The sequence below is a fragment of the Gopherus evgoodei genome, chromosome 4 (genome assembly GCF_007399415.2).
Source record: "Gopherus evgoodei ecotype Sinaloan lineage chromosome 4, rGopEvg1_v1.p, whole genome shotgun sequence".
In the NCBI taxonomy this organism is placed as follows: domain Eukaryota; kingdom Metazoa; phylum Chordata; order Testudines; family Testudinidae; genus Gopherus; species Gopherus evgoodei.
In genome coordinates, this window is record NC_044325.1 from 32,787,262 (window position 1) to 32,801,944 (window position 14,683).

The window sequence follows — 14,683 nt, forward strand, 5'->3', positions numbered from 1 at the left end:
ACATAACTGATAAAGCACTTATTTTGAAGGAGTGTCAGACATTCCCCGCAGTCAATGGTTGGGTTCTAGAAACAATTGAGTGAGTTCTCTTCCACCCCCCACCCCCACCTTATATAATCACTAAGCTGAAGACTAAAGTTTAACTCTACAGGTTTCACAAGAACTACATTATTGTAAACCCACACTGCCATGCAATGCTCTCTGTAATTCATGCTGTGCCTGGCTATTGAAAGAAGTGTTCCCTAGGAGTGACTAGGAACAGAGTTAGGAGAAGGTGTTGGAGAAATTCTGATTAGGGCCAGCCTTTAACTGTAACCTCTTGGTTTGTTGGTAATTAAAAATGTAAATATTAAGAGCTGATTGGAATGTGAATTGACATGTATGTACATCAGGTTTATACATACATACCAAATGTAAAATATTGGAGTGCAGATTATCATTCCATGCTGATATGTACAAGGTTCTTGTGCAAGGAAAATAAACTATTGCACTGATCCTGAAAACTGTTTTGTGCTTAACTTTACATATGAGACTGTTCATGTGTGTAAAGTATTAGAGGGGTAGCCACGTTAGTCTGGATCTGAAAAAAGCGACAGAGTCCTGTGGCACCTTATAGACTAACAGATGTATTGGAGCATGAGCTTTCGTGGGTGAATACCCACTTCGTCAGATGCATGTGTGTAAAGTTAGACATGCATAAGTGTTTGCTGGATCAGGGCATTAGTTTTTATAACTTCACTGAATCTTTGTCACTTTTGCTAGTGGGATAAAGGTAGTTCTGTGTAATTTTAGTTGGCAAAGTGTCGGTTGTAGACCTTAGTGATAACCAATTATCAGTTCGTGAGAGGTGCCGAGGACTCACAACTTCCATTGACTTGAGTGGGAAGTCAAATTGAGTCAATGGGACTGAAGAAATCCATCTGTGTGCTACAGCTTGCAATATTGGGGCTTTTGTTTTTATTACAATCATATTAGATTTAAGTAGAAGTAGTTTGTGTTCAGAGATGTTCATTCCTGCACTCTGGGTTCAAGTGACAATAATACTCTTAATTTTGACTTTGCGTAATTAATTGAAATAAACACTGCCATCTCAATCAGTGGGTCTTTTCTGACCATTAGCAAAACTACTCGTTCCCTTCTTACGTTAGGCTTTTATTTAATTTTGCAAACTAGCTAACTCTATTTAGAATAATTTAGAATAATCTAGTACATTTCTTCAGATGCCTTAAATCTGGTAAATAACCTCACTCTAATCTTCCTCAGACAAATCCCTAACTTCCCAAACACAGAATTTGGGACCTGCTCCTTTTGAAGTCAAGGGTCAAACTCTCTCTGACTTCAAAGAGCGCATTGTGTTAAATCCTGTTATTCATCCAGTGAATAACACTACTCGGTATCCCTGGCAGCCTGATGATTGCATCAGTGGATGAGCCCCCTCTTCCTCCAGCCATCTAGATGGTGAGAGAATTGTTAATGATAATGGGGTGTGTGTGAGAGACAATTAAAATGTTCTAAATAAATTTTACTTGGATAGCAAACAAACATAATTCAAAGATTTGCATTGTGACCCTTAGAACAGTCAGCGATTGGGGATGCATTTTATGTAAATATGAGAGGCGGTGGCTTTAGTGTGTATGAGAGAGAGACTGGATTCTGAATAAGAATCAGCTTATGGATTTCCCAGAGGACCTGATCCTGCAAATAGTTATGCACATGCTTTACTCATAGGAGTAGTTCCATTGAACTGCAAAGGTTTGCTTGTGAATATAGTTAAACATGAGCATAAATATATGTAGGCTTGGAGCCTAAAGTGGGAGGAGAGTCAGATCCTGGGTTTGGTTTGAACCTATCTATACTACATAATGTCTCCTAGCTATGTTAGCCCATCAGAACATACAGAATTACCTAGGTCACATCTCTGCTCAGTATGTGTGTTTGTCTGCCTGTCATCTTAGCTAGGTTTTACCTGGTCAGTGCTTTAATAATTTATAATAAAAACCTAAAACCACCCTCACTATAAATGCTGATGCTGATCTTCTCTCTGGATTGCACCCCTGAATTTATCAGGAAATTCTGTACTCTAGTGAAAATTGAAAATATTTGACCAGCTCTAGTGAGGAGTTCATTTTCATGAGCTGTCTGCCCATATACCAAAAGTATCTTAGGTGTGTCTTGCATAGTCTTGGGGCTCAACAGATCTGGATTCTATTCTATTCAATGCTCTCCTTGATGTGTTACGTTGAGTAAGTCACTAAGGGACACATTTTCCAAGTTAGGCCCTCAAGTCTAGCCTAAGACCCTGAAGTGATAAGATCTCTCCTGGTTATAGTGTTTGTGAATGCTTACATATGGCTCCAGTTCTTCAACTATCAAAGGCATAGCAGAATACCTGATAGTTTTATTCTCTCGCTATTCTTCTTCCATCTCACGTAAGAAAGGGGAGAGAGATGTCTGGATGCAAAAACATCTTGGAATCACAGTAAGTTTAGAATATGTTAGATAAAGTAAACCCTTTATACTTAAACTAGATTATAAAGTAACCATTGATGACTAGGAAAATAAAGTCAATAGTCTGCTGTGTTAGAATGGATGAAGCCTCTCATATGGGAACTACTGCCATATTTTCACTAAAAGTCATGTTGTTCTTGCAGAAGTTTCATTCTCAGAGTTTTCTTTCATTGCCAGCCCCCATCTGTATCTGAATGATCATACTGTCCAACATAATGGCTTCATTCATTTGCATTAACCACTTCCATAACTTATTTCACTGTCCTTTCTTGTCCAAGTCAGTGAACATATCTCCAGCTCTCAGGAACAATGTTATCAATACAAGAATTGCAATGGTACTTGCCTAACATTGTGTTAGGCACATGGCTACAGTACCTCTAACAGCTATTACAGGCCATGGCTGGGGCGTGCGTGTTTCAGTATATTTAAAAAAATAGGTTTTAAGCATTATCATGGGACCACTTTATAATGCCCTTTTCTTTATATTTGAGCTAATCTCGCATGTGAAGAATTGGCTGAGATTTATGGATATTATGCCTTTGGCCCTTTTTAAGCTGTTTAATCTGGTTACTAGGACTTGGATAATTGTATTTAAGAACTGCAGGTGCAAGACTATAATGCTAACTAAAAAAAAGAGTGATTTGGACACCAGCAAAGAGCTGCTCAACTCACGAGGCTCCTGTTGCTGCAGTGTTTTCCTCCAAGGGGCTTTTAAAAAAGTCTAAGCTTAAGAAGATGCTCTTTCACGTTTTTCAGTTAGTTTTTGTCTCTCCAAAGCACGCTGGTCCCACATCAGGGAAAGGTTGCCTCCATTCTTGCGACTATTGGGGGAGGGGTGTGTGGGTCAAAGTAGAGTTGTCATTTGGGGCCATGTCACAGGAACAACTGCCCATAGTGTTCTCCTGCCAAAGTTTACTTCCCCCTTCTCCAAGGGGTGTCTTAAGAGCAGAGGCAATTGTTCCTGCAGCTGCAAAGGTTCAAACGCACACTTGCTCAACTTTTTCTTCAGGGAAGTAGCTAGCAGCAATTCAGTTTTACTTTGTGCCTTATTACTGTGCTGGTGGTCTGTTCCTGGGCTCTGTGCACAGATGTATTGGTTTGGGGTGGGCGGGTGAGGTGTTTTATCTGCCTTCCCCAGTACTTCTAAGCTCTCTGCCTGATGAAGCAGCTGCTAACCCATACAGCTAAAGCTAGACTCACCAGTGCTCATCTTGCAGAGTTAGGTTAAAAAGGCCTGCCTGGAGGGAAATGTGTATGTACGCCTTCTTTGTAAGGGCAGAGACATCTGAACAAGTTACTTTTGGCCAAGCACGTAGTCAGGTGGTATTGGCTATTCTGCTGCAGGCAAAAACCCATTCACAGGCCACTGTGGTAGTTGAGCCATACCTATATGCCCCCTCAGCACAGGAGCCAGTGAAATGAACAGTAGAACCACAGTGAACCGTATTTCTGTTATCAACAAACCAGCTTCCTTTGGGGCTTGTCTGCACATGGATGTTACATCAGAGTAACTGTAGTTCGTTTGCTTTACGGTGGCAACACACATTTAAAAAAAACATGGTTAAGAAAATTCTTTGGTGTCTTAGGTTGCAGCAAGTGATCCCTCTTGGAACAGGAGTAACTCTACTTTTTGCACTGAGTTTGTTCACTTTAAGGTACATGTGGTCCCTTTCCTAACTATTCCACTGCTGGCAGTCTTCCCAATGCTATCCCACAGTGCCCTGCATCACACCTGAATCAGCCTGCCTATGTGCCCTCCACTGCTTCAGAGTTTTCTTAATTGGGTGTCATCTCTCTGTTTAAATGTTAGTATAATGCTGACAGACCCTGGTTATCAGGGGACTGGATCGAACCAGAGACCTCTGGAATTTAGTGCATGAGCCTCTACTGCAGGGGTGAGCAACCTATGGCACATGTGCCAGAGGGGGCATGTGAGCTGATTTTCAGTGGCACTCACGCTACCCGGGTTCTGGCCACTGGTCCGGGAGGCTCTGCATTTTAATTTTTCTTTTTAAGTGAAGTTTCTTAAACATTTTTAAAACCTTACTTTACATACAACAACAGGTTAGTTATATATTATAGACTTATAGAAAGAGACTGCCTCAAAATGTTAAAATGTATTACTGGCACATGAAACCTTAAATCAGAATGAATAAACGACGACTCTGCACACCACTTCGGAAAGGTTGCTGACTCCTGCTCTACTGCATGTACTAAAAGCCAACTGGCCGTTAGCTAAGGCTGCAGGGCAGACTCATTTTCTGTCTCTAAGGGCTGATCTACACTGGGGATGGGAGTGGGGGGGAATCGATCTAAGATACACAACTTCAGCTACACTATTCGCGTAGCTGAAGTCGAAGTATCTTAGTTCGACTTACCTGACCGTCCTCACGGCGGCGAGTCGACTGCCGCGGCTCCCCCCTCGACGCTGTTTACTCCTCCTGCCGAGGTGGAGTTCAGGCATCGATTCGCCGATCAATTACTATCTGGCGAATAGTATAGACGTACTCTAAGTGGTCTTGGTGCCACTAGATGGGACACAACACTACACCCAGGAGGTGTGTGGGTTACATTAGTACTTAGCCAGGTGTAACCCTTATGGATATCAGGTGAGGTCACATACCTAGTCGTATACCAGTTATAGCAGCTATGCTCCCCCGTCCCTGCTTCCATGTAGACCTTTGCAAAGCTCCTGGGATTGCCAGCCCTCTTTGGAGAGCTGCATGTTCAGTCCAATCTGGAGAAGCCACCAGAATGCAGACATCTACCAGATGCTTTCTGAGCAAATGAAGATGAGAACGTTCCTGGAGGTGGGGTCGGTGCTAATTCAAAGCCTAGGAGCACCAGCACAAGGCAAGGACCGGAACAGGAGCTCTAGTAATGCTCACACTACCTGCCAATAACATTAGTACCTGGAATTGCATTTTTCGAAGGGATGCCCATGCCACCGCCATGACACAAAAATGATGTGATGGAAAGCTTTCCAGAAAGCAGTCAAAATCCCCAGAAGGTGCTTTTGACTGCCCTAAAATCCAGGGGATCTAAATAGGAGGGATTTTTTCTGGGCAGGCAAGAACTGTGTGACCCAGCAGATTCAGAGATTACCCGGGAACCCCATGCAGTGGAACAGAGCTTTGCCAGCAGCCAGCCTGATAATGCTGCAAAGGGTAGCTGTAGCAGTCGGTATTATGGGCTGTATTTCAAAACAACCTTTTCTGGGTACCAGCTGTTCACCACTATGGTCGATGGAGCTGGGAGCCTCTCTCTAGCTGCTTGGCATTTTAACCCCCATCCCAACTATGCTGAGAATGGCATCTACACCACAGAATCAACACTATCAAGTTTTAGTTCCCTGTAGTATCCAGTCCCACAACCACTGGCCACACTTGCCACCCCAAGTCCCCTTCCTGAGCCGCTTGCTGTTGTGGAACCTCTCTCGCCACTGAAGCTGTCAGCACCATAGTGATTAAAAATCAAATGCTTTGCGTGGCAGATACAGCAATAGAAAAAGTAGCTTGGCTCAAAGTTCTACAAATGCCCTCAGCTTTTAGCTAATGTGAGATTTTGAGAAATTCCCCCAACCAGCCTTCAAAGATATTTCAGAATGTGTAGACTTTTTTTAAGCCATAAGGCATTAATTCCTGGCTATCTGGAACTCTTGGGTTCAGAAGAAGTACGGCAGTTTTATATATTTGGCAGTGTACCTTATACTGAAGGGGGAGTGTCATAAAGAGAATTTAAGACACAGACAGTGCTTTCTCTTGGTGCGCACAAATTACATGGAAGGATGGAGAGGTTGGATGGTCCAATGATTAGTACCCTAGTCTAGGATTTGAGGCCCACTAATTCAGTTCCCTGCCCCACCACAGACTTCCCATATGACGTTGGCCAAGTCACTTAGCTTCTCTGTATCTCAGTTCCCAATCTGTGAAATGGGAATAAGAATAATCCTCTACCTCCACAGGGGTGTTGAGGGCATTGAGAAGGCAATGCACCTCTGCTGAGACACTTGTATATAGCTAGTGTTTCCTTCCTTCGACACTTGCAGCAATTGGAGCATCACCCTCCTAGCCAATAACAGGGTTGTGTAGCTTTGTGGTTTGCCCATTGCCTTTTTGAATAGGACCCTTCTGTGTGTTCTGGGGAATTTGTATCAGAGGGATATGAGAAGCCTGCAGAAGTGCACATGTAAGTACTAGGCTGCCTACACCCACCCGACATTTTTACGGCGCTGTACAAGGTGGGGAAAACTTGAAAAACACCATATTGTCTCAAAGCAAACCCCAGCATGGGAAGAGGAGATGGGAATGGCACCCCAAAATGGTGAGAAAAGCAGCCCTTTATCAGCGCTGGCACAGCAACTAGGATTGGGAAGATAAATACTTGGGCTTCTTCTGACTTCGCTCAGCACCTGCAATACCCCAGCTTGCACATACAGGGGACTTATCACCTCCCAAGAGAGGGACAAACCTCAGAAGGAGAAAAAGGCAAGAGGCAGTGTTCAAAGGATGAATGACTGCAGCCCAGCAGAGGGCTGGGAAGCCCTGAAGTGTGGAGGGAATGGCTTCCTGGCGCACACTTAGAGGCTTAAAAGGGAGTGTGGCCCTGGAAAATGTGATGCAACCAGTGCAGAGGCAGTAGCTGCAGTGCAGCACCTTCTGTTACAAAGGTCAAGCACAGTGCCTGATCCTAGCACTGTCCTGCAAGCTATGGGGAGCATGCCATACTGGGATCACCCTTTCAGGCAACTAAACTTCAGGCTCTTCCCATTGCAATCCACTCCCCTGGAGAAAATAGTTTACAGGAGCATGTGAGACGCTACACTATGAGCATGCCATGGTTCCATTGCTCTTGTGTTTGCACTGTATTCTTGGTTATTTTTTAAACTCAAGCTGTGTTGTCTGTTACTTATGAAACATAAAAAAAAATCATAACTCTGCTGATAAAGTTTGAGGAAATTGAGGGGAAAAAAATCATCTGATCACAGTGCATGTCTTCTGTGCTGCCTGACAGCAATGCAAAAATGGCACTGGCAAATTAGATGCCAGGAGAGGAATGATGGGAGTTTAACACTAAGTCCCAGAATTCCTGTAAGTTCTAGTAGGCATCCCACAGCACACTGTGAGAATACCACTGCACACATATGAGTGGCAGAACGTTGTACCACAGGATATCTGCCCAGAAAGCTTCATGGTAAATTTGAACAAGCATAGAGCTGTGTATGCAGAGATTCATAAAGGAAGTACCTTAAACTAGCATAACAAAGTGGTGAGAGTTCAGTTCAATATACTTAGTTCACTGTTTCTAGAGTGAACAGACTAATCAAATGTAACATCTTCTTCATGTACATAGTGCCTTATGTCAGTGGTTCTGAACCAGGGTGTGTGTACTCATCGGAGTACGCACAGGTCTTCCAAGGGGTACATCAACTCCTCTAGAGATTTCCCTAGATTTGCAAAAAGGCTACGTAAAAAGCACTAGTGAAGTCAGTACAAATTAAAATTTCATATAATTACTTGTTTATACTTCTCTATATACTATACACTGAAATGTAAGTATGCTATTTATATTCCAATTGATTTATTTTGTAATACGGTTAAAAGAGAAAGCAAGCAACTTTTCAGTAAATGTTCTGTGAAGCTTTTGTATTTTTATGTCTTACTTAAAAACTACTTGCTTACAAAAATATGGTGAAACTTGGAGGTACACAAGACAAATCAGACTTCTGAAAGGGGTAACAGGCTTCTGGACAGATTGAGAATCACTGCATTAGAGATTTGCTCAGAGTAGGGTCATCAAGAGTCTCTCATTTGAGGATTCCACAGAAGACTTTCTTTAAGAACATTTCTGCTTTTGTTGCATTGCTGGACGAACTCTTGTGTGACATTATCCATCTGGAATGATGTGGACATTTTAAATGAGGCCTGGGTTTGACTGTTAAGAACTGGGATGCTAGAAAACCTGAAATTGTTTCTGCAACAGAGGGAACTGTAGTATCTTTATCTGGCCTGTGATTTTTGGTTGCCTGTTATTAGCTCTGTTGCACAATAGTTGCATCTGACGAAGTGGGTATTCACCCACGAAAGCTCATGCTCCAAAACATCTGTTAGTCTATAAGGTGCCACAGGACTCTGCTGCTTTTACAGATCCAGACTAACACGGCTACCCCTCTGATAATAGCAACACAGAGCTTATTTGTATATTATACCCCAACTAAAGACTGCTTCCTGAGCTGATGTTTTTCTTCCACCTCGGCTGGCAACCTGTGGAAGCTGATAGTAATATCAGTACTTTCTAGACACATCGTGAATGCTAGCAACAAAATGCAGGACAAATCGTTGGTCACGAATACTTTTTAGTTTAATTTTAGCTGTGGCTGTCTTCCTCTGCTGAGCATAGCAGTCATCCCTATCTGAATCTGTAGGTTCTGTCTGAGGTGGTTAATGGAGGGATGGAGAAAATTGAAAATCATAATGGCAATGGGGTCATTGGGCTAGGGAACGAGAGTGAAAATGACACTCGAGCCTGGTGGTTAGTACAATCACGTAGGATGTGGAGAAACCCACATTCAAGTCAATGCTCAGTGACTCTTTATTTACACACAGTGGAACAGCTTCAACGGGAGAGTTAGAGGGAGTTCTCTGCCAGAATATCCCCTATCCCTATGGCTAGGGTGCTCTCCTACAAAGTGGGAGACCCAAGTTTAAATCCCTTCTCCACATCAGGCAGAGGGGTGGGGAGTTGAACCCAAGTCTTCCACAGCCCAGGTGAGTGTTCAATTTATTTTTTGTATTGCAATTTTTGGATTTGGTTTGGGTTGCCCGCACTGCACTACCAGCAAACAAACAAACAAACAATCAGTTATTCACCCAGTTGTAGGTTTAAATTTACATGGAGGACATACTGTAGGAGACCTAAGGAGCTCAATCTATTTATCAAAGAGTAGGCTAGGAGGTTATTTGGTCTATACATGCCTATGTGGGGAGAAGATATCTGATATTTAATATTTCTATTAATCTAGTGGGCAAAGGCATAAAAGATCTAATGGCTGGAAGTTTAAAGATAGAAAAATTTTCAACACTGAAGGTAATTTACCACATTTCTTGATTATATGTTCCAGTGGTTGATTTTGTTATCCAGCCTTGATATAAAGACTCCAGCTCGCTGAAGGACTTACCCTTGTTCAGTCATATACTGCACTTGATGCAAGAATAAGTGGCTGTAATTCTCTGACTTGTATTGTATTATATAGAGGGTCAGACTAGTTAATCACAATGGTCCCTTTGGCCTTAAAATCCATGATTCTGTTGTAGGTGAGGGTTATCCTAATTATGATTGGGAAGCATTCTGGAGAGGAAAGTCTGGTGCCTGGAGGAGAGTGGTGTTGATGTTTTTGTGTGTGTGCAAGTTTCAAGCAGAGGACCCGCCAGTGGAAACGTGATGGGTGGGCTGCATGCTGATTAAGAAAAGAAACAGAATGGTGGGCATAGTTTTGATCATCTTCAGTATGTCCTGCTGTGCAACCTGGGAAATCCAACTTCTTGTATGCACAGAAGGAGAAGATATCTTCTTTGTGGTCAGGCCCCAGAAGGAGCCACTTGTCAGGCTCAAAAGAAAAAGCACTGGGAACTCTATGAACCCTCCCACCGTGCATCAGCTTCTTCTCGCTCCCACCAGTCTTGAAAACTAAACAAAATAAGAATGTTCCCTCCATTTCTGTGGATCCAATTAAAGTAGTTAATACACATAAGAAAAAATCTCAGACATTTTAACTTTTAAATGGATGTTATGAGTAGTATATTTAAATGTAGTTTTAAACTTCAGCCTCCTTCCTTCTCTGACCCTGAGGTGGTGAGATGGCTCTGGTTGACTCATCACACTGGCTGGCACTTAAGCATCTGATAAAAATATGTAGTTGTCTATGTCCTGGCAGCTGCTCAGCAAGCACCAAAGCAGCACTTCCAGAAGATCTAAGGCTGAGGTAGCCAGGGGTCCCAGTTTTCCACGTTGCAGGATATAAATCCTGCTGACTTCATGCAATGTTACTCATATCCTGCAGTGGGGGAGTAGAGCCCCAGCAGTGACTCTGATCTAGCAGATCTGATCTACATCTCTCAGTCAAGGGCATTCATTTCCAATGTCAGGGTATCCGCAATACAAGAGAGGCATTGAGGAACATGGATACTGCCATGCTGCTGCCGACCAATATTCCATCTTGTCCTGTGTCTTGTCTCTGACCATTGCTAGTACCAGATGCTTTATGTGAAAGTATAAAGCCCCCACACTGGAACATTATACAATAACCTAAGCAAGTGGGACATTTGTTCCTAGCCCCAGGCAGTTAGTGGTTTGTTTGCAGCATACCATTTTATCTTACCCTGTGTAACTGTATTTTTATTACTCATATTTAAATGGGATTTTTTAAAACCCTGCTATGCTCTCTGCCTCAGTACTGTTTTGTGAGAGTCTATCATAGCTTTGTGTGTGTGTATATTAAAAATTCCATGACTTTTTTTCAGTTGGAAATTTATTCTTTTTATGGTGTGTCATCTTGTTTCTCGTATTATGAGAGGCTTAATAGCGAAGTCAGATTTACTTTGTCACATCCTCACATGGAAGACTTTCTGCCTGTAATAATTTTCATTGCCCTTCTCGGAAACTTTTCTATTTTTACTCTAACCCTTTTGGCATCTCTTCCAAGATCCATTGGTCTGAGGGGCTACATCTCCTGTCTCTTTCTGGGGATGGGAACAAATGTCCTCCCTGCATTTCCCCAAAAGACAGAAGAATTGGAAAAAGACTCTGTATGCAAACTCCCAGGGTTTCCACGCTCTAAGTTTTATCTATATAGGGGGAAAAAAAAAGGGTCCTTGGTACTCAACAACTAGCTTGCTATAAGTATTACTGATTGTCGGGGTTCTGCTACTCCAAGCAAACCTGTCAGTATCCCTCCCTACCAGGCTGTAGTTACATACATAGTAACCTCTACCAGCAGAATTCAGTAGTCTATACACTTGAATTTTTACTTGTTTAACTTGCATTCACTAGAATTGAGTAATGGTAACTTTAGACAGGACACAAGTGTTTATTCCTCCTCAAACAACCTTCTGCTGCCTAGGATTAAACTCAGCTAGGAACTAATGTTTGTGTCTGGCATATTAACAATTGTTCGTACACAATTAAAAAGTCAAGTTTAGATCTACCCAAAGTGACAGCATATTCTACCTGTATGGTCTGAACCAGCCAGGCCTAGCTACAGAACTGAACAAGCAAGACTTTGTTTTTTAACCACACACTCACTTTGGCTTATAGATGTGGTGAACAACGAATACATGTGCTTACCCTGCTGCTACTTTGTCTGAAGGCAAATTTCTCAAAACTATTTGCTCTGCTCCTCCAGTTCCTTGATATTTTAATCTAGGAGCCTTCCCTTTCCAATTGCATGGTCTCCCCAGCCCAGCATCACGTACACAGCTACTCCCAGGAACCCACCTGACATTTGGCTGCAACCAGTTTGTCCTGCTAAGACATGCACGGAGTGCCTGAGGGAACCTTTCCAGCCTGCAGTGGAAGCAGCTTTTGCTGTAGTGTGTTTTGTTAGACCTCCAGTGATGTGTGGTGTTACCACTATGCTCTTTGCAGGATTTACAAGGCTTAAAGTGGACTAGATCTCCTAGGATTGAGATCCAGCCAACAGGGAAAACAGAGGCTTGCATGATCAGTACCTGGTGAGGAAGTGATAAAGTCCAAAGTGGCACTGTTCAAGGGGCAGATGGTCAGCTGGCATAAATGCTCCCAGTGCCAATGAAGTCAGTGGAGCTATGGCCACCTATGTCAGCTGAGCATTTACCCTCAGATGGCTAACAAGTACTGACCATTCCTCCTCCTAGTGATTTTGCTGAATACTTCCTATTTTGTCAGGACACGTTGCTATTTGCAGTAGTGCTGTAAAGTACTTGTGGAATGGAGGTCTGGGAATGAGTTGCTGTATGTATTTTAGGCTAGAAATAAATCTCATAACTGTTTTGGTGTGTCCTCTATCAGGGCCAGGGCTTCCATTTAGGCAGCCTAGGCAATCGCCTAGGGCGCCAGGATTATTGGGGGGTGGCATTTTGCCGGTGGGGGCGGCGGGCGGCTCCAGTTGATCTGCCGCAGTCGTGCCTGTGGAGGGTCCCCTGGTCCTGCAGCTCCACCAGAGCCATGGGACCAGCGCGCGGGTCGGCGAAATGGCCGTGCGCCTAGGGCGCTAAAAATACTAGTGCCGGTCCTGTCCTCTAAATGTAATCCTTTGGGAAACTGCAGTATGGCAGATCCAGTCAGGGATCAGAATGTTTCACTTTTATCTTCATTTAAAAACACCTGTCCACCTCCAAAAAGCAGTGGTATTGTTAAATAAACAAGCTATTCTAGCTTTAATTTTTTTAAACAATATATTTGCATCATGGGGCAAAAATAAATCTGACATTTCTTTGAGACCACTTCCACCCTTGAATATTTATACTACAGTCAGCTATTTCCGATCCTGTTCAGTTTATTTAATGAGTTGTTGAAAATATTTGCATCTCTGTCCAAACATTTGTGTCTCATGTCTTGCAATTATTCTGAAAGCATCTGGCAGTAAAGTCTTTGATATCCAGTTTATCTGATTTAACTCATTTTAAAATTTGTATCTGAGAAACCTGGAAATCATTAAGGTAATTATCCTTTCTGGTCTAAATAAATTAAAATAGCAGTGATTTAATTCTCTGGATTGTGTGTGTTGTTTTTTAAACTATATTCTTTCATCTTGTCTTCCATGTTATTAGGGGAATAATTGGACTTTCCCTTTCACTTTATATGTTTTGTAAGAGGACTGTCACTGAGTTATATTTGATTATCTAACTGTTGGATGATCGGGGAAGACAAAGTTTACAAGAGAGTCAAATTCATATTGAGATGTGATGTGAGGAAAGATTGGGCTTTGTGGATAAAGCACTGGATTGGCACTCAAGAGAGCTGGGTTCATTTCTGTTATGCTACAGTCTTCCTGTGTGACCTTGGGCAAGTCATTTAATTTCTCAGTTCCTCATCTGTAAATTGGGGATAACAGCTCTTCCTTTCCTCCATCCCCTTTGTCTGTCTTATCTATTTTTACACGATAAGCTCTTCACAGCAGGGACTCTCTATGTATGTAGACCTAACAAAATGGGGCCCCAAAGAGCAGGATTCCTGATGCTGACACAGCCTTTCTTTGGTGCAGTGGAACATCAATCTCTTGTGTGCTTAATGTATATTTTTGCTATTTTATAAGTGTTTCTTTCAATTTGGGGCTAAATATAGATTGGCCCTCATTTATATGTGAGTACAGTAGTGAGGCACTGTACTGACAACTTGTAACTAGATGTCTGAGCAAAGGGTTATGGTTTACAGAATCTTTCCTTCTTTACAGCCAGCACCTAAATCATGCAGTACTTGATAATTATTGGAACCTATAAGGACAGTCCTATACTACTCCCCAGCAGGATTTTTTTTTATTAAATAGTGTATATACAACAGAAATTCAGTATTGCCAATCTTAAGAGAACCAAAATCATGAGTCAGAACCCTCTAAAATTGAGACTTGCCCCAAAAAATCACAAGATATTTTTAAACAAACAAATCCTTGTTGTTTTTGTTTTTTTAAGTCTCTTTTGACTTCTTAACTCCTCTCTATTCCTCTGCCACTATGTGTGGAAATTTCAGGTTGAAGTCAACCTTTAGTACAAACACATATATACACCTCTCCCTAGCTGCTCAGGTGGTAACTCCTTCCCTCATCCCTATGAGAGGGGAACAGACATTCATTTCTTATTACTGGCTGGGACTTCTCCATCCAGGATCCACCAGCATCACCCTTCCCCCATTCTGCTGCCCCAGGCCCCCCTCTCTCTGCTCTAGGACCATACACAAAGGCAGGGCTCAGTGGCAGGACAGGTCTCTGTCCTCAGCCCCAGGATTCTCTCACACACACACACAGAGCTCTGTCACAAGCCCAGCCCTGAAAATTGTGGGATAGAAGGAGCTATTCGCGTCATAGTGATATCTCTTCCTGCAGGTGCCAAAATACTGTGATTTGCAATCAATTCATAAGGTGGCAACATTGCCTGCCACCAGGCTGGGAGAGCTCCCATCAGATTGCCATCACTATTCTCTGCCC

General features: G+C 42.6%; 1 protein-coding gene across 4 annotated transcripts in view; it reads left to right on the top strand.

Annotated features, from left to right (window-relative positions):
- TC2N (tandem C2 domains, nuclear) overlaps nucleotides 1-14,683 on the top strand; it is a 45,806-nt gene that overhangs the window by 2,259 nt on the left and 28,864 nt on the right. For 2 of the 4 annotated variants that reach the window (XM_030558908.1, XM_030558910.1), the window contains exon 2: nucleotides 9,530-9,594. The exons of the other annotated variants lie outside the window; for them this stretch is intronic. The gene's annotated coding sequence lies outside the window, so the exon portion shown is untranslated. The remainder of the gene's footprint in view (nucleotides 1-9,529; nucleotides 9,595-14,683) is intronic. 4 annotated transcript variants of the gene reach the window in all.